Consider the following 21,012-nt stretch of genomic DNA (forward strand, 5'->3'; position numbering starts at 1 on the left):
GCAGCCTAAGGTATCTGGGCACGTCTCAATGTTACAACGTGCTCCTCAACCTTACAGCAATACTCTAGTCCAGGGCTTCCAGCCTTGACTAAATCCAGGCATAATTGTAGCCAGAAGTCCAGGCCTAGCATGAGGATGCCTGGAGTTTCAGTGTGTGTGGTAGCAGTAGCAGTAAGAAGAGGCTGGCATTTTTGTGATCTACACTCACATTCATTTAATTAACTAATTATTTTCTCTTCTTGAAGTCTTATCTTTCCCAGGATTCAAACTATCAACCTTTAGTATTGAAGGCAGCAGTAATAGCTATGAGCTGTACAGGCACACCGTAATTTTACATAGGGCTAATTCTCTATATACAAATGCATTTCTATCAACCTCTACTCTAGAGGTAAAATACAAGGCAGATATTTTTTTTCCTATAAAATTACTAAGAAATAATGAAAAACAATTCCACTTTACACAATAAACTTTTAGGTCCCTACTGTCCCAGATGCAGCAGGACAATCCCGAATTTGGGATACAATATGCTGAATGTCCCTCACTGCCACGATGCCACCCTGTCCCCTCTGATATCTCCTCCTACCAGGGTAGAGATTAGTGGTAAATGCTTTTGATTAGGGGGTGTAGTTAGAGAGCGTGGTCAAAAATTTGTCGTGATACGCAGCATAGTTTATCTCTCTCTCCTCTGTAAAAGTTGGGAGGACAGAGTTATGTCCAACACATTTACATTGTTCAAGTAGAACAGAGACATTATTATTACTAGTATTATTTGTTTGCTGTTGAGTTGATTACAAATGTGGCAACAAATAATATAGGAAGTAAATTATAAAAGATGACATTTGACAACATATAATGACAGCCAAACAATGCACATCAAATGGTAAATTAAAAGATTAATTGCCACTGGGTCTTCAGAGTGCTGTAAATGTGTGGACAAGTCATGTAGATGCTTCAGGCTGATAAGTTAAGATGAATATGGCTGAAGGAGGTTTTTGATAATTTATACAGAATGAGATCTAAAATCTAACAGTAGTTTCTTGTACTAGTATTTTAATGCTATTTCACTTTTCACTAATTTATTTTACTTCTCAGGAACAGATGTTACAAACTCTTCCCTGGTTAAGAATCCACTTGTGATCAGCTGATCTCAATGTATCAAGCAGTAAAAAGTTTTAATTGGCTGAATGACACAAGCAGTTCGCTAGAACAAGAAATGCTCTTTGCAGTGACTTACTTTTTTGGCTTACAAAGGAGAATTTAGAACATTACATGACACCCCTTACCCCCTCTAACATCCAAATGCTTCTATAGTCCAATAGTATATGTGAACTAGGGTGTCCTATGTGAAAATCCTCTTTAAAAGTATATTAACTTTACAATACATTTTATTTAAATATTTTCCTCTCGGCATTCCTTCTGTATACATGGTTGAAATTAAGGAGGTTGAACAGGGAAATTGTCCAGGGTACCTATCCCCAAAAAAGCCACCACAGAGGTTGCAATAATGCCTTTTTAAAATCAGTCTAATGAATATATCTATGCTTGAGACTAATGGCAGAGCAGAAAGTGCGGAGCCACACTGAAAAAAGATGAAAAGTGCAGAGTCACAAAGCTGTACAAGTACTGTGCCACTTCCCAGGCAGAAGGCAGTTCTACTGCACAGTGAGCAGGTTGGGATTACTGAAGATGTCAAGATTACTGTATTTTAATAGCATCAGTCTTAAAGAGAGCTGTTGACTAGAGATGGACAGATCAGACAAGATTCAATTTCACTTGTTCACACAGATTTTCTTGATAAATTCAATTCATAGAGAAGTTATTCTCTGCTAATTTAGTGTCCCTTATCATGCTTTGTGGTCACCAATGAGTGATGATGAGGAGTTAAAGTGCCAGAGAGGTGAGTGGCAAGGTGATTATAAGGATTTTTTAACATTTTTTTAACGTTTTGTATGGCCCTTTGCAGTTCAGAAAAATGGTGGCCATTGGCCACTATTTTGCTGAATCAGTGTGAAAGAAAATAACAAAAAAATACACATTTTGGCAAAATTTTTAAACTGAATTTCACCTGAATATATTCACTCATTTGTACTGGTGACTAGTGATGAGCCAACATGCTTGCCAATCACGGTTCTTGAACTCAGGTCCCCTCCTTGCATGTTTGGGCGCTCTTTAGAGAGCCAGTGAACATGCAGGGATTGCCTGCCACAGACTGTAATGCCGTAGCCATGTTGGTTGTGGCATTGCAGTGATTGGCTGGCCGCACAGTGTGATCAGGTCAACATAAGACCTGGCGCCGCTATGCTCGTCACAGTCTACGCAGGAAACAGTCAGAGTAGGGAGAGGTGCTGCTGAGTCAGAGAGAGATTTGCTTGTTTATAGTTAGTATAGGTATTCCACAGCATATCAACATATATATATATATATATCCATCTGAACTAACAGTCCTTCTGAGGACTAATCCAGCTGCATATATTCAGTAGTGATAGCAGGAGTTAGGCAGGCAGGCAGGGTATGTGGCAGACAGCAGTGCCTATAGTGCAAGAGGGTCGATTGAACGTCCCGTTAGTATAGGTATTCCACAAAATATATATATATATATATATATCTGACCTAGCAGTCCTTCTGAGGACTAATCCAGCTGCATATAATCAGTGCTAAGCAGGAGTTAGGCTGGCAGTGCATGTGGCAGACTGCAATGCATATAGCGCAAGAGGGACCATTGAACATCCTGTCTGCTGCTGTTGTAATAATTACAGATATTTGTAGACATAGCCCCAGATATCAGGGGCCAGGGCAATTTTTTTTTATCTTAATCCTGGTTATTTGCTTAAAAAGCAATCCAGAGAACACCATTTTTCTGCTCCATTTGTTTGTTAGCACTGCAGAATATAGCCAGACCTGTTCCATATTTCAGCGATAAAAATCCAGAAATTTTAATTGAACGTGGAAAATATTGGCCTCCTTTTCCATTCTGTTGCAGTGTGTCAGTAAAGCTATTCATACTAGGAGTCTGTGAAGGATAGTATTAGCAAATTACAGGCCTGATATTTAAAACTGTGGTTCTCTGTCTGACATATCACCTACAACAGTGTTCCAAAATCAGCCATTTCTGCCTTTCATTTCGTAGCAGTGTGTTGGTCAAGCTATTCACACTAGGTCTCTGTGTTGAAGAATATTGGTAAATTGCAGGCCTGCTATTTAAAACTGTTGTTCTCTGTCAGACCTATCACCTATAACAGTGTTCCAAAATCAGCCATTTCTTCCATTTTCATTTTGTTGCAGTGTGTCGGTCAAGTTATTCACACTAGGTGTCTGTGAAGAATAATATTAGTAAATTATAGGCCTGCTATTTAAAACCGTGGTTCTCTGTCAGACATATCACCTATAGCAGTGTTCCAAAATCAGCCATTTCTGCCTTCCATTTTGTTGCAGTGTGTTGGTCAAGATATTCACACTAGGTCCCTGTGTAGAATAATATTAGTAAATTACAGGCCAGCTATTTAAAACTGTTGTTCTCTGTCAGACATATCACCTATAACAGTGTTCCAAAATCATTTATTTCTTCTATTTTCATTTTGTTGCAGTGTGTCGGTCAAGCTATTCACACTATGTCTCTGTGTAGAATAATATTAGTAAATTACAGGCTTGCTATTTAAAACCGTGGTTCTCTGTCAGACGTATCACATATAACTGCGTTCCAAAATCAGCCATTTCTCTTGAATGTGGAAAATATTGTTCTCCATTTAAAATGGGCAAGGTGCGTGGCAAGGGATGGGGAAGTGAACGTGATGGTGATGGTGCATGCTGAGGCCGAGGCTGAGAACGTAGGCAAGCTGAAATTGTGCCACAACAAGCACCCACATCTTGTTGATCGACTTTCCTGTCCCAATTACTAGGGGACCCCAGTACACCACTATTGAACCCAGAGCAAAGCTTTCCTCGTAACGCCAGCATGACTGAAGTTGCCAGTACAACTGTTAGGTCTTCCCGAGTCTAGTTGTTTTTTAAAGACTCTGAAGACAACCCCAAAAAGGTCATTTGCACCACCTGCCAGGCCTGCATCAGCAGGGGTAGCAAAACTAGCAACTTGACAACCACCGGGATGATCAGGCACATGGCAGCAAAGCACTCGACTAAGAGGGCCAAACCCCAGGGTCCAGCAACAGTGTCTGTGGGTGACACCACTGCTTCTTCGGCTGTTGTGCGTGCATGCCAATCTCCTGTCCATGGCGCATGCGAAGATGCTTCCCGCCCTGCACCTGTCATTGCACACTCTCAACTAGCACCATCAGCAAGCACGTCCATGTCCTTGTCCCAGCGCAGCGTTCAGTTGTCCCTACCCCAGTCCTTGGAACGCAAGTGCAAATATGCAGCCAACGCCCCACAGGCCACATTACTAAATTCACACATTTCGTGACTGCTTGCACTCGAAATGTTGCCTTTTAGGCTCGTGGAAATGGAAGCTTTCCACAAACTGATGGTGGCGGCTGTCTCTCGGTACTCAGTCCCCAGCTACCACTATTTCTCCAAGTGTGCCGTCTTCGCATTACACGAGCACGTGTCCCACAACATTAGACGTGCCCTCAACAACACAGTTACTGGGAAAGTCCACCTAACCATGGACACGTGGACAAGTGCTTGTGGGCAGGGTTGGTACATCTCACTGATGGCACACTGGGTTAATATAGTGAAAGCTGGGACCCAGTGGGAACTTGGGACGGAACACGTCCTTCCGACTCACTGCATACCCTATAATTGGATAGCAGACCCTCTCCTTTCTAATGGGAACATGTCGTTACTGTGGCCCAGCTCTATTTGTCTTTAAATTGTTAGTGTGATTTTTCCCAAATTTGTGAGCCGTTGGACTCACTGCATTCCCTATAACTGGATAGCAGACCTTCTCCTTTCTAATGGGAACATGTCATTACTGTGGCCCAGCTCTATGTGTCTTTAAATTGGTAGTGGGGTTTTTCCCAAATTCTTGCATTCTCATCATGGGCATTACTACTATAGGAGACCCACTCCTTTATAATGGGAACATTTTTTTACTAAGACACTCCTCTATGTCTCTTCAAAGTGGTATTGGGTTGCATCCAAATTTTTGGCAGCCCTTGCAGTCACTGCATACGCATTAACAGTATATGAGACCTATTCTTTAATAATGGGAGCAACAAAGTTTAGCCGACTGCTGGCCCTTTAAGAATATTAAGGCTATAAAAATAGTGTTTGTGACTTCCACAATCCCTCCTTCAGAAATAAAACAGGATGTGTCTAATGATGTTTCACACACCACATGGCCAGATAAGGTTGTAAAATGTTAAAATGACATTTCCAGGTGAATGCATTTGTCACAGTTAAAAGCAATGCAAAAGTGTAAGAACGCATCAAAAACGCTCTGTGTGAACATAGCCTAGGGCGTGGAGGAGCATTTTTGTTTTTGGTTATTTATTTTGCCTTATATACAGTGCACTGTGAAAGTATTTGGCCCCCTTGAACTTTTCTAACTTTTGCCACATTTCTGGCTTCAAACATAAAGATATAAAATTCAAATTTTTTGGGGAAGAATCAACAACAAGTGGGACACAATCGTGAAGTGGAACGAAATTTATTGGATATTTTAAACTTTTTTAACAAATTAAAAACTGAAAAGTGGGGCGTGCAATATTATTCAGTCCCTTTACTTTCAGGGCAGCAAACTCACTCCAGAAGTTCAGTGAGGATCTCTGAATGATCCAACGTTGTCCTAAATGACTGGTAATGATAAATAGAATCCATCTGTGTGTAAACAAGTCTCCGTATACAGTAAATGCACCTTCTCTGTGATAGTCTCAGGGTTCTGTTTCAAGTGCAGAGAGCATCATGAAGACCAAGGAACACACCAGGCAGGTCCGAGATACTGTTGTGGCGAAGTTTAAAGCCGGATTTGGATACAAAAAGATTTCCCAAGTTTTAAACATCTCAAGGAGCACTGTGCAAGCGATCATATTGAAATGGAAGGAGTATCAGACCACTGCAAATCTACCAAGACCCGGCCATCCCTCTAAACTCTCATCTCGAACAAGGAGAAGGCGGATCAGAGATGCAGCCAAAAGGCCCATGATCACTCTGGATGAACTGCAGAGATCTACAGCTGAGGTGGGAGAGTCTGCCGATAGGACAACAATCAGTCGTACACTGCACAAATCTGGCCTTTATGGAAGAGTGGCAAGAAGAAAGCCATTTCTCAAAGATATCTATAAAAAGTCTCGTTTGAAGTTTGCCACAAGCCACCTGGGAGACACACCAAACATGTGGAATAAGGTGCTCTGGTCAGATGAAACCAAAATCAAACTTTTTGGCCACAATGCAAAACGATATGTTTGACGTAAAAACAACACAGCTCATCAACCTCAAAACACCATCCCCACTGTCAAACATGGTGGTGGCAGCATCATGGTTTGGGCCTGCTTTTCTTCAGCAGGGACAGGAAAGATGGTTAAAATTTATGGGAAGTTGGACGGAGCTAAATAGAGGACCATTCTGGAAGAAAACCTGTTGGAGTCTACAAAAGACTTGAGACTGGACCGAAGATTTATCTTCCAACAAGACAATGATCCCAAACATAAAGCAAAATCTACAATGGAATGGTTCAAAAATAAACGTATCCAGGTATTAGAATGGCAAAGTCAAAGTCCAGACCAGAATCAAATCGAGAATCTGTGGAAAGAGCTGAAAACTGCTGTTCACAAACGCCCTCCATCCAAACTCAATGAGCTCGAACTATTTTGCAAGGAAGAATGAGCAAGAATTTCAGCCTCTTGATGTGCAAAACTGATAAAGACATACCCCAAGCGACTTGCAGCTGTAATCGAAGCAAAAGGTGGCGCTACAAAGTATTAACTCAAGGGGGCCGAATAATATTGCACACTCCACTTTTCAGTTTTTAATTTGTTAAAAAAGTTTAAAATATCCAATACATTTTGTTCCACTTCACGATAGTGTCCCACTTGTTGTTTGTTCTTCCCCAAAAAAAATTTAATTTTATATCTTTATTTTTGAAGCCAGAAATGTGGCAAAAGTTTGAAAAGTTCAAGGGGGCCAAATACTTTCACAATACACTGTACATGTCATTACCCTGGAAAGGATGTTCCTTAACATATTTCCCAGGAAAATCCATTTCGGTTTAGTTTTTGTATGTTTTATTGTGAGTTTGTAAAAGTGGCGTAATACCTCTGGCAACATTGTTGACAGCATTGACCTGGGAGTCAGAAATGCTTCCAGGGGTCTTCCCCATGCTGTTCCCATTTCATTTGAGCACTCTTCCCATCGATTTGGACAATTTTTAGGCGCTCTGCAGACCACGGGGGGGTGGGGGGGTCGTCAGAAAAATGCTCTAGTTTCCCTTAGAGTTACATTGGGCTCGTTACTCGGACTGAGCACTCGAGCATTCCAATTTGCTCGACCTGAGCAACGAGTACCCGAGCATTTTAGTGCTCGCTCATCACTACTGGTGACCTATTGAGGAGTTGCTGAGATGTCAGTACATATCTGTAACATGGCTGCTAATAAATCAAGAACAGTGCTCATTTTTCTGAGGCTGGAGGAGAAGCAGCTCTTAGTGCGGAGGCGAGTTACTGTTGCAGAATGACTCTTTGCGAGCATCATTACTGTGCAGCTTCATGTTACTGTCTGTAAAGGAACACTGACTCGACTCTTTATCAGTTATCACTATGTTGTTTTACTCTTTGTTGCTTTTACTATGTTGCGCATAGGTAATACTTTTCATATATCTAATGATTCATTTAGATGTGCTGATTTTGGGCTGGCATTATACATATCGATCCACACTCATTTACTAGCCTGTTTCCATGATCTGATAAGAAATTATGGGAACTAAATGGTTATAATTATGAACGTTCTGTTCCTACATACGTTACTTGATACTGTCAGCACATCCTATGTGTACACCGAGTAATGTACTACCAATAAGAATGATATTTATGCCAACAAAATGGTCCAAAAAGCAAAAAATAGAGCTCACACACCATTTGTATTAAATTAATGTACAGGTGAACTAATACAATATGTTGGCAATATACAAACATATACGTACACTGTGCATCAGCACACTGTAACTAATAAACAAATCAACTCCACTATTACTATAAATGTTAAAACATGAATATATATTTGTATAATGGCCTCATAACATATTTGTGCACGTATACATTACTAATAAAAGTGTGAAGGCCCTATTTTCTTTTTTGTATTATACATTGGGAGAGAATGTAGATATCCCCCTCCAGGGATCAGCACTCTTATCTGCCCATTTTTCCCAGACATGGTTTTAATTATGAGTTATACCATGTTTCTATTTACTTCCGCAGTTTAGATGAGGTCTGGATTGGCACATGGAGAGGTAGGATATTAGTGATATAAATAAATGTACACCCTGACGTAATTGGATGGCACTTTATTATAAAACAATGTTAAGAAAGACGTTTTTAACATTGTGGTAGACCGGCTCACTCGGCAGCTCACAGAGGTAGACACAGGAACACTTTCCGTTTAAGTCTTCCAGTGGTTTATTAATAAACGTGTTGCATAAACCAGTTCAGTATTAAATAAACAAACACAGGCCTTCTGACATAACATAAAAACAAAATATCATACAGAACAGTATGCATAAATGCGAGAATCTGCCCACTCAGGAAAAAAAAGGTTCAGCTTTCTTTAGCATGAGTATGACGCGCCCCCTGGGCCGTGGGATACCCGGTGCCGGGCCGGTAGATGCTGGGGGTTGCAGTCACTGTGGCGGTGACCCGGTCCGTGACCCGGGGCGGTCAATCTAAGGGGAATTTATATGTATAGGTGTTAATGTCCGACTACGCCACCTGTGGAATGCGGCCAATGGAGACCGCCGCAGCGGAACAGTCCTCTGAAGCTCGTGGTTTTGCAGCAAGGGTGGTATAACTCCCCACAGGAAGAGTTAGCTTCAGGGCAGTGTGTGGATGATGGTGGTTGTGCAGGGTGTCAGTAATAACCACAGAGTCAGTATAGTGCAGTCCCAGGGTCTTTACTGATGACAATTTAGACAAGCCTGAACTGGAGTACTGGCTAGAAGTAAGAGTCTGGTCAGCCTGGAAGCAAACATAGAGTCCTCCTTGCCAGATGGAGTTGTAGGCCTGCCCTTCTCACTATACTCTTTGGCTTTACTTCTGGTATCTGTGTTGTAGCCCACGTCCCTGAGTGTGACGTTCTGTGCTCACCCGTATGGCTGGCAGTCCAGGCCTTGTGCATGCGTCACTCCTCCGTGGCGGTGCTGGTCCCTCTGTGCTGCTGAGCCTCCGGGCATCTGATGGGGCCAGAAGACCTGCAATCTCCTGCCCTACGGTATCTGCTGCTGGGCCTACAGTGCCCCCACAGCCTCGGACTCCGGTGTCCGGTCCTCTGTGTATTTCAGCTAGGATGAGCTACCTCAGCTCCAGTCCCTAGCTCCTCTCTCCTCCATGTCCTAAACTCAACTCCTCACACTCAGACTAACTAATCCCGCCTCCAGATCCCAGTTGCCAAGGGGAGGGGACTCCCATTGCTGGTCTGGAGCCAGGAAAGTGTTGCATGTGTAGTGTACCTGACTAAAAGGACCCCTGCTTGCTTCCAGGCATGGCAGTACCTCTTTTGAAGGAGGCAATACCACTGTGGCAACCGGACCCCTGGAGTGCCACATTCCCCCCTAGTTAACTTCAGTACTCCGGGACTGAGAATATTTTTCCAAAAGTAACAAATAACAACAACAAGGCATATAGAAAATTATAAACATTACAGTCTTTAACAGGTTACAGCATAATCTGCAACCAGGTGTCCATTCCACTGAGCAAGGTGCAATTTGAGGGACCCGTACGAAAACCCTCAAAGTTGGCCCTGGGGTGGCTGCATGGCATACATGATCCAGGTGTTGGACTACGTCTTCGGCCACCTCAAACGGGTTTTTGTTCAGTGGTCTTTTAATGTAGCACAAAACAAGAAGGGGCACTTTAACAAGTGCATCTATTTACAATGGAGAGTTCTTTGGTTATTCACCGCCATAACCTATAAGTCTCTGTACCCCTGTCGGGTAATTGGATAAACACACATATAAAACTTTTCAAATTTGGCAATGTCTCTGGCATACCCTTACGGGTAACTATATACAGCATACATTTTAATACTCTTATACTTTAAATTCTAGTTTCTCCAACGGGCAGGGAGCTGACCTTTTGTACTCCTGGTGGATCTACGTAGTACACTACTCGTCACTGCGCTACCCTGGTCCCTGGTATCTACCCCTGGTGTGGTGGGTTCAGTGTGAACTACACCACGGGCAGTTTGAGGTAGCACTGGTAGGTTGGGCAATTTCCTACGAACTCTTTGGCTCACCATGGGTACAACAGGTTCACTGCTAGCAGAGGGTTGATTCTCCTGATCTGCTGATGATGAAACCTCTGTCTCTGGGGCTGACTGGTCTTCCAGCTGTTCTAGGACTTCTGCAGCTTCCGGTGAGGCTGCTTGGAGAAAGGTAAGGACCAGTACTGCAATTGCATTGTTCACCTGTGTCCACGACCGGGGAAATTCTCCGAGTACTGTTTGGACCACCTCCTCCACTTCTTCTGTGGGCTGAGGGTTGTCTTGATTTTCCTTAGTGTGTTTTAACTGCTCAGGACATATCTTCAAGTGATCTCTTGAGACTGCCGCTGAAGTTTCTCCTCCATCTTTGCTGATGAGGCACACTTTGGTGTTATCGTAACTCGAGGGTAGGATGGTGTACGGCTCTACCTCCCACTGATCATCTAGTTTGTGGAGTCGTCTCTTTCTCTTAAGGACTTGTTCTCCAGGTAACAAGGGGACAGCAGGTGCGTGTTGATTATAAGTTTTCTCTTGCTTTTGTCTTGCCTGGGACAAGCTTCATTCAACACTCTCTTGCACTTTGCGGTATTGTTGCTGCCGCTCCCATGTCCAAGTCGATGGGCAGCTTACCAGGTCTTGCCCTCATCGGGTAAGCGGGTGTACAATTGGTGGAGTTCACTGGGATGTGATTATATAGATCCACCAGATCTGGCAACTTCTCTGGCCACAGGCTGCGTTCTTCCAGGGGCAACATATTCAACAGGTCTATCACCACCTGGTTCATGTTCTCACACAACCAGTTGGTTTGGGGGTAATACGGCGTTGTCCTGATTTTCTTGCAGCTGTACAGGTTGCAGAATTCCTGGAACACCTCCGCTTCGAAGGCTGGACCTTGGTCAGTAAGCACACAGTCAGGGTAACCGTGCGGGCGACAGAAGTGCTGTTGGAATGCCTTGGCTGCCATCTGAGCCATCTGGTCTTTCACTGGCACTACTACCAGGAACCGGGAGTAGTGGTCAACAATGGTGAGAGCGTAGACATAGCCTGACCTGCTTGTGGTTAGCTTCACGTGGTCCAAGGCTACCAGTTCGAGTGGCTGCCTGGTGATCATGGGCTGCAGTGGAGCCCTCTGGCTGTCACGGTCTTTTCGTCTCAGGTTGCATGGTCCGCATTCTCGACACCATCTCTCGATTGCTTTCCTCATGCCAGCCCAGTAGAACCGCTCACGTAGCAGAACTTCCAACTTCTTCCATCCGAAGTGTCCCGCTCCATCGTGGTACGCTTCTAAGACCTTTGACGCATCCCGCCTCGGGACTACCACCTGCCAGACCAGTTCATGTGTCCGGGAGTTGATGCTTCTTCGACACAGCTTCCCTTTGTAGATGAACAGCTTGCCCTTCTCCTTCCACAACTGTTTGGTCTCCCCTGGAGCATCTGGATCAGGGCGCGAGTCAGCCTGTGTCAGCAACTCCTTTACCAGGCGGACAGCCGGGTCGCTATCCTGTGTCTCTGCCCATCCATGGTGGGGCAATGGGTTGAATGCGACCTCTCTATTGGCGTAGCACCTGTTATTCACACAATGGGAGCGCTGGGTCACCCCATGACGGTGGAAGGCGGGTTTCTCGATCTCTTCCAGCTCTTCCGGGTCTTCTCCTCCATCAGGCAAGTTGGGCATCCTGGACAGCGTATCAGCATTTGCATTCTTGTGCCCCGCCCGATACTTGATGGTGAACTCGTAGTTAGACAGTCGGGCCATCCATCGCTGTTCCAGGGCACCAAGCTTCGCAGTCTCCAGGTGCGTCAGCGGGTTATTGTCTGTGAAGACCGTAAATTTGGAGGAGGCGAGATAGTGCTTGAAGTGCTCTGTCACAGCCCAGACTACGGCGAGGAACTCCAACTTGAAGGAACTGTAGTTATTGGGGTTCCTTTCTGTGGGCCGGAGCTTCCTGCTGGCATAGGCAATTACTCTCTCTGCCCTGCTGTATCTGGGACAGCACCGCTCCTAACCCCACGTTGCTCGCGTCCGTATGGAGTATGAAGGGTTGGCCATAGTCGGGGTAGGCCAGGACTTCGTCTCCCATGAGGGCCATCTTCAGTCGGGTGAAGGATTCGTCTTCTGGCTTATCCCATTTGAACGGAGGCTTCGGGGTTTTGGCCTTCCTGGACTTGCCTACTAGGAGGAGGTCCTGCATGGGTGCCGCTATCTTGGTGAAGCCTTTGATAAACCTTTGGTAGTAACCTACCAACCCAAGGAACTGCCGCACTTCCTTGAGAGTGGAGGGTCTTGGCCAGTCCTTGATTACGGTGACTTTTTCAGGGTCTGGTGCTACACCTTCAGCGCTGACCACATGACCTAGGTACTGTACCTTGGGCTTCAATAGGTGGCATTTGGACAGCTTCACCTTCAGGCCAAAACCAGCTAGGGCTTCAAACACCTCTGCCAGGTGCTTCAGGTGGTCTTCATAGGACTTGGAGTAGACAATGATGTCATCCAGGTACAGCAGGACTGTCTCGAAGTTCTTGTGTCCTAGACAGCACTCCATCAACCGCTGGAAGGTTCCTTGGGCGTTGCAGAGCCCGAATGGCATGCCGTTGAACTCGCTGAGGCCCATCGGTGTTGTAAATGCAGTCTTTTCTTTATCCGCCTCTGCTACGGGAACCTGCCAATACCCACTGGTGAGATCCAAAGTGGAGAAATAATTGGCAGATCTTAATGCAGCTAGGGACTCCTCAATTCTGGGTAACGGGTAGGCATTCTTATGTGTAATGCGGTTAATTTGCCTGTAGTCAACACACATTCTCATTGTACCATCCTTTTTCCTGACGAGAACTAATGGAGCTGCCCAGGGGCTACAACTATCTCTGATCACCCCAGCCTCCTTCATCTCCCGTAACATCCCTTTGGCACATTGATAGTGAGCTGGGGGTACAGGCCGGTACCGCTCTTTAATGGGTGGATGATCTCCCGTGAGGATATGGTGTTGTACCCCTTTTACCTGCCCGAAGTCTAGTGGGTGTTTGCTGAAGACCCGCTCATACTCTGGGACCACCCGGTATACTCCATGTTTTTGGTGCTGAGGGGTGGAGTCAGTGCCCACGTGTAACTTCTGACACCAGTCCTCCATCTGTCCCTTGGAGCCATTATCCTCCGCCGGTTTGGATGGAGGTAAGGGTTCCACTGTATTTATAGAGTTGTTACTGACGGTGAATAATTTGTTAAGGGTAGCATATCGGGGCAAATGAACCTCTTTCTCCCCACAATTCAGGATGCGGACTGGCACTCTCCCATGGCGGACATCAACTACCCCCCGGGCTGTCAAGATGGTGGGCCTACTGTCAGAGTATACAGGCTCTACCAGGGCCTGGTAATCTCAACCCTGAGACCGATTGCTGCCCAACACCATATCAACATTTCACTTCTAGGGGGCATGGCAATGGGGAATGGGTCACTCATCCTGACACTGCCAATTTCACCACCAGACAGTTCTACCTGTTGTCTTCTCATCAGGGCTCTGATCTCTCTCTGCAGAACCCGCTGCTGACTGGAACTGGCAGTCTCCGCAACCTGCTGTAACAAGACAATAATTTCTGAAAGACAATTTTCAATGACATTAGTACCTAAGGTTATCATGGGATGACTTTCTCGGCGATCAATGTCAACAATTATCATTCCTTGTGATGGCATCTCTACTCTGCCAACCTTTATGGTCACTTCTTTATACCCCACCTGAGGTAAGGGTTGACCATTGCTGGCATAGATGCTAAGATGGTCATCTGGACGGCGCGTAATGTCTGAATCAGTCCAGTACCGTTTATAAAGAATGTATGGCATAGTGGTCACCTGGGATCCAGTGTCCAGCAACGCGCTCATTGGGATGCCATCAAGCACGACAGGTAGGACCGGCCGTCCTCCCACGTACTTATCTCGCCAGCTTTGTGGGCCTGATGGTCTTACTCCTGGGGGTTGGCCCTCTGCCCCAGGTTTTGCTCATTTAAATTACAGTACCTTGCATAGTGTCCTGCCTTGTGACAGCGGCGGCAGATGGGTTGTCCGTCCTGGTCGTAGCGATCGCTGTTTCTCCCTCTGAGCGGTGGAATCCTTTTCTGTTGTCGCCACGGGACATCATCTGGACTGGAAGCCAGCTCAATCTTTTCCTTGGGGGACACTTGCATGGACTGCACCGTTTTGGCCAGTGCAGCTACACTTTTAGTCAGCTCCTGGACCTGAAGGTGCAGGTCTGTGGACGGGGCATTGTCTAGAGTCTGTGCATCAGCTCCTACAGGTTCTGGGGAAAAGGATGCCACCTCCTGGTGGTATGTGACAGCTGGGCGCCGGTGGGATGTAGCGCCACCTGGTGTTGACTCTCGCAGCACCCGGATGGCTCCGTCTTTAAATTGTGCAAAGTCCAGATCGCGGTTTTGCAGAGCCATTATGCGCAGCTGTGTCCGGTGAGCGCTGGACAAGAGCCCCTCAATAAACTGCTCAGTTAGCAATCTGATCTCATCTCGCACACTGTCGGGGTCTACTTGTTTTATGGCCCGCAGCGCCTCCTGCAAGTTTAAAGCATAGGCCCGTACACTGTCCTGCACCCTTTGCTTGCACCCATAAAACTGCAGTGCGGTTGTCAAAGGAGTCCTTTAGTCGGGCCAGTATTTCCTTCACAGTACCTTTGTCTCTGCCCAGCCAGGACTTCACTTCTCTCTGGGCTGCACTGATTAACTATGAGGATGCTTACTTTCTGCTCCTCAGACAGGGGGTACACTTTAAACAAGCTGCGCAGTCTTTCTTCAAAGTCTCTCAGGGTGTGCGACTCCCCTGAGTACTGGGGCAGCCACGCGGCTCCCGGAATGAATGGCATTGATAACGGCATTACGGTGGCAGCGGCTGCACCTGCGGCTGAACTCTCCTCCATGTTGGGCGTCTTCCTCCCCCCTAGTGAACCGTGGCCTACCTCGTTTTACCTTGCTCCTGGTAGGCTGCAGTTCCGCCGGTGATGGTCTCCTTCAGGACCTGGCATCGCACGTGTCTGAAGTAAGCGCTCACTGGGGTTCCTCCCAGGACCTGGCGCTGCATCAGTGCGTGAGGCGGGGCTTGGGCTTCGCGCGCTTCCAGCGATTACGCCCCTCTTCTTCCCGCGCGGCGACCCGGAAATGGCGGACAATGGCGGGAAACAGCCGCAATTGGCGTGAAACTTCACCACAGTATGCGACACAGTTCTTTAAGGCGCACAGTACCCGGTGGCAACGGGCACGAAATCCTGCCGACTACGCCAAAGTTGATGCACCCCATGGGCCGTGGGGTACCCGGTGCAAGGCCGGTAGATGCTGGGGGTTGCAGTCACTGTGGCGGTGACCCGGTCCGTGACCCAGGGCGGTCAATCCAAGGGGAATTTATATGGAGTACTGGCTAGAAGTAAGAGTCCAGTCAGCCTGGAAGCAAACATAGAGTCCTCCTTGCCAGATGGAGTTGTAGGCCGGCCCTTCTCACTATACTCTTTGGCTTTATTGCTTGTATCTGTGTTGTAGCCCACGTCCTTGAGTGTGACGTTCTGTGCTCACCCGTATGGCTGGCAGCCTGGGCCTTGTGCATGCGTCGCTCCTCGTGGCGGTGCTGGTCCCTCTGTGCTGCTGAGCCTCCGGGCATCTGATGGGGCCAGATGACCTGCAATCTCCTGCCCTACGGTATCTGCTGCTGGGCCTACAGTGCCCTCACAGCCTCGGACTCCGGTGTCCGGTGCTCTGTGTATTTCAGCTAGGACGAGCTACCTCAGCTCCAGTCCCTAGCTCCTCTCTCCTCGATGTCCTAAACTCAACTCCTCACACTCAAACTAACTAACTCCGCCTCCAGATCCCAGTTGCCCAGGGGAGGGGACTCCCCTTGCTGGTCTGGAGCCAGGAAAGTGTTGCATGTGTAATGTACCTGACTAAAAGGACCCCTGCTTGCTTCCAGGCATGGCAGTACCTCTTTTGAAGGAGGCAATACTACTGTGGCAACCGGACCCCTGGGGTGCCACAAGTACACCTCTGGAGCTCTCATCTCATTGAATAAGTCCAAAGGCTTCACCTATAACCTCTGGACCACACACTGGGATGGAGATATGGTGAACAGCCTCCCACCCACAGTTCAGCTGTCCACAAAAACCCAGCCTTTAACATGGTCGATTAACCCTTCTCAGCAATTAGTATGCTGGAGCATTTTTCCAGGTTTCTATCACTGATGCTCACATCCTGAGTGACACATATCTCCCCTCCAGTATTTTACCAGTGACCTTCTCCCAACATGTATAGCAATAGTGGAGTTCATGTATTTATTAGTGGTAGTGTGCTGACATAAACAGTCCAGTCAGCAGACGAATAAGAATTTTACTAATTTGTTCATTGTTTATAAGTGTCCATTCGAATGGTGAGTGCTGGCCAACAGAGAGTCGTGAAAATGGAACACCACCCTTTAACAGTTGGAATCATACTTGCTTACATATGTAATGAGGGATTAAAGTGGTTCAGGTACGATAAGGTATCACCTATTTGTAGATGGGCGATAACTTGAATATAGGTGTGGATCCAGCCACTTGAACCAGCACAGATCGAGACAGAATGGAGAACTTTTTCCCCAAATAGGCGACGGTGCACATGCCACCCAGAGGCTTCACTTGGCTTTTGCTTTTTCTAGCGGCCCCATAGAGATTGAATAGAGTGGTAGTTGGGCATGTGCACTGTGGCTCCATTATAATGGGGATAAAAGTGTCATACTTCTTTACTATAAATTTGAATTACTTCAAATTATGTACTCCTTCTTAGCTAAAAATACTCCTTGAATATCGTTGATTAGTGTTTTTTAACGGCCTGAGATTTGCTTGTATAATTGCACTTCAAATTTTTGCATTCAATCCCACTTTACTTAAAACTCCCCCAATACTTCAGGATCAATATTTTAAAAGAGAAAACTGCTATCCACAGCTAATGTCCTTCTTATCAATGTGTCTATTCTTGATGTGCAGCTTTAATGTACAGATAGTAATTCTAGTGAGTGCCTACGTGGTGATTTTTTGGTAGATTCCAAAATAACCTTGAGGAGAAAAAGCTCCGCTATTTGTATTCGTAGAGTGAATTAATTGCTACAAAACTGAAGTTTTACTTCCACACTTGTTCAGTCAATTCTGATAAATAAATGGAGGTTGTAGGTCGCTTATTTTTGTAACACATGCTTAACAAATATAGTATATTTAAGCGCTACATGCATTAAAAAGATCCAAGCAATCATTTCTACTGTATCACTTCTGTTAAGTTTGGAAATAAAAACTGTAATATTATTCTCCGATAATATATTTTTTTCTGTTGCAGTGTATTTTGTAGCATTCCTGCTTTTCTATATCAGTAAATCATTGACATTTACAGACCACTAGTCATGTGAACTGACTATATGGAGATATGGAGAAAAGTGAAGATATGACCAATTAATCTCTGGGAGAGTACAATCTGTAATGACAGACGGTGGCTGAACCATGACTACAGATCAGTAGGTTAACATAATACATTCAGTATTTTTAAACTGGCAGACTGTGTGGAGAACTCCTGTCATAAGGATGAGTGATCAATTAAAGCTGCTAAAAGGACTTTACAGCTAATGTAGCATCAATAGCATGATGTGCATACATGTAGATTTATCCTAAATGTTTTATTATTAATGAATGCAATTTCTTGAGATGAATTACGGTATATTCAGCTATAAAAAAAAAATAATATATAAGTGGGTGAGATGCATCTACATCGGATAAAAAGTTGTTAGAACAAATACATTCAAACAGGAACTCGCTTCCTGTGTACCCATATAACTCCTCCCCACCTGGGCTGGTTTCTAACTGTTAACCCAAATCCACAGGTTAACCAATCTGCTGCAGCATACAGTCTGTACAATCACATATAAAAAGGGTTATTGCAATACACTAATACAATAAATATTCAGAGAGGGTATCAGGACAGCTTCTCCACCTTTACAATTTGAAAAGGAAGTTAGGACAGCCATCCTGCAAACTTGATCAATGTCCCCACAGAGAATAACGCCAATGTGTTATTAGTGAATCTTAGGAACATATTTATTAATGATGTAATATAACTATTAAAATTACAATAAAATGGGAAATAGAAAACCTATAGAAGAGATCACAGACTTGGCAAGGTTTAATCATATAGTCACATATTAAGTTTTGAATCCTCCAGTTTAGAACTTCACAGGTTAGCTTCATAAATTATTCCACTTTCTAGAGTTTTTCTTATTTTCTTTACAATATAGCACTTGTTATCTCTATTAAATTGACTTCTGGAGAGACAACTGTGGCTCAGTACAGCAGTTTCAAACATTGAACTGCATTTAGAAGGTCATTCTGTAAGAGAAGATAGAACTTTCTGATTAAATCAGTTGAAAAGACACGACTTTTAAGGTCAGGTGCAGAATGAAATATCCATTGTTTTCCTATATTCCCGCTTTCCATTCTTACATATTGAGTTTTGAATGGAAACCTTGTCTTTGCAATAACCTCTCTAAGTCGTTCCAACACTGCCGGGGAATAGGAAGGGATATTACAGCATTTGGTTTGCCAATGGTAAATTAATTTCCTGCTAGAAAACAAATTGGTAGTAGTGATGATCTGTGTGACTCATGCAATACGTATGATCAGGCATTTTCCAAGAAGAATAGTAAAAAAACACCTTTCTCTATTTTATTAGCTTCTATAACATAACCTTTTTTCCCCAAAAATTGAGATGCACATGAAAAATAAGAAATATCTGGCAGAAAAACAACAAAGACTTGGCTCTGTATTTTGCATTGACCTCTGATACTGTCTCAGTGTCTCCTTCTATGATGTTATTGCGTTCTTTAATCTTTAATGTCAATACATTAATTTAGGATTTCCGGATAAGTTGACCCATGTTGCCTTCACAATATCCAGTTGCCTAGCAATTGATCTCTACATCAAATGATTTGTTCCATCTTTTTCAAAAATCAATTTGTATCATTGACAGGTCATGTTTGTATATTAAACTGAGATACGTGTGCAATACCATTCTTGGGTAAACGTCAGACAAGTAATATGTTGATAAAGAAAAAAAAACAGAACGGCCAATCATTGATGATTGATTATGATTCTGCATTGACTCTAATAAGGGAAGATGTTCAGATGTCATGCGACGAGGGGGAGCTTCGCGATATTTTACATTTATATAACAATCACCTGTTTGCACCAAGGTATCGTCATATGAACTATACAATTATAATATCACATGGCATCTTTCGATACATAAACTTAATAGAAGTTTCCTTTTAATGCCCTGTTCAGTGTTTTTCCTGATGAATCAGATGCATCGTACCAGGTGTACGCTGCTGAAAACTCATGGTACCTTTCCAGGAATATGAGATAATGATAATATTTCATTTATTGCGGAAGAAAACAACAAAAAAAGCAATTTCTTTAAACAGCTTATGTGGATACATGAGGCAAAACCAAAACAAATGGGAAATATCCAGGGTATCCATTATCCAGTAGCTCCGCAGAGTTGCCCCTGCCAAGGCTATCACTTTCCCGGAGGCCATTCAAATGCAGTAAATTGACCCCCTCCCTTACCACGGCTGTTCCCAACAAGTCCTTATGAAATAGTTAACCTATTTGTGGTAACAAGAAAAGGAAAGCCCTGTATAGTGATATAAGTAGATCCACGTAGAAGCTAGCATTCACAATACACTGTGTGCAGAATTATTAGGCAAATCAGTATTTTGATCACATGATACTTTTTTATACATGTTGTCCTACTCCAAGCTGCATAAGCTTGAGAGCCAACTACCAATTAAGTAAATCTGGTGATGTGCATCTCTGTAATGAGGAGGGGTGTTGACTAATGACATCAACACCATATATAAGGTGTGCTTAATTATTAGGCAACTTCCTTTCCTTTGGCAAAATGGGTCAGAAGGGAGATTTGACGGACTCTGAAAAGTCCAAAATTGTGAGATGTCTTGCAGAGGGATGCAGCAGTCTAGAAATTTGCAAACTTCTGAAGCGTGATCACCGAACAATCAAGCGTTTCATGGCAAATAGCCAACAGGGTCGCAAGAAACGTGTTGGCCAAAAAAGGCGCAAAATAACTGCCCATGAATTGAGGAAAATCAAGCGTGAAGCTGCCAAGATGCCATTCGCCACCAGTTTTGCCATATTTCAGAGCTGCAACGTTACTGGAGTATCAAAAAGCACAAGGTGTGCGATACTCAGGGACATGGCCAAGGTAAGGAAGGCTGAAAAGCGACCACCTTTGAACAAGAAACATAAGATAAAATGTCAAGAATGGGCCAAGAAATATCTTAAGACTGATTTTTCAAAGGTTTTATGGACTGATGAAATGAGAGTGACTCTTGATGGGCCAGATGGATGGGCCAGAGGCTGGATCAGTAAAGGGCAGAGAGCTCCACTCCGACTCAGACGCCAGCAAGGTGGAGGTGGGGTACTGGTATGGGCTGGTATCATCTAAGATGAACTTGTGGGACCTTTTTGGGTTGAGGATGGAGTGAAGCTCAACTCCCAGACCTACTGCCAGTTTCTGGAAGACAACTTCTTCAAGCAGTGGTACAGGAAGAAGTCAGTATCATTCAAGAAAAACATT

The sequence above is a fragment of the Phyllobates terribilis genome, unplaced genomic scaffold (genome assembly GCF_046119375.1).
Source record: "Phyllobates terribilis strain yellow unplaced genomic scaffold, ASM4611937v1 Scaffold_4__5_contigs__length_816908805, whole genome shotgun sequence".
NCBI classification, from domain to species: Eukaryota; Metazoa; Chordata; class Amphibia; order Anura; family Dendrobatidae; genus Phyllobates; species Phyllobates terribilis.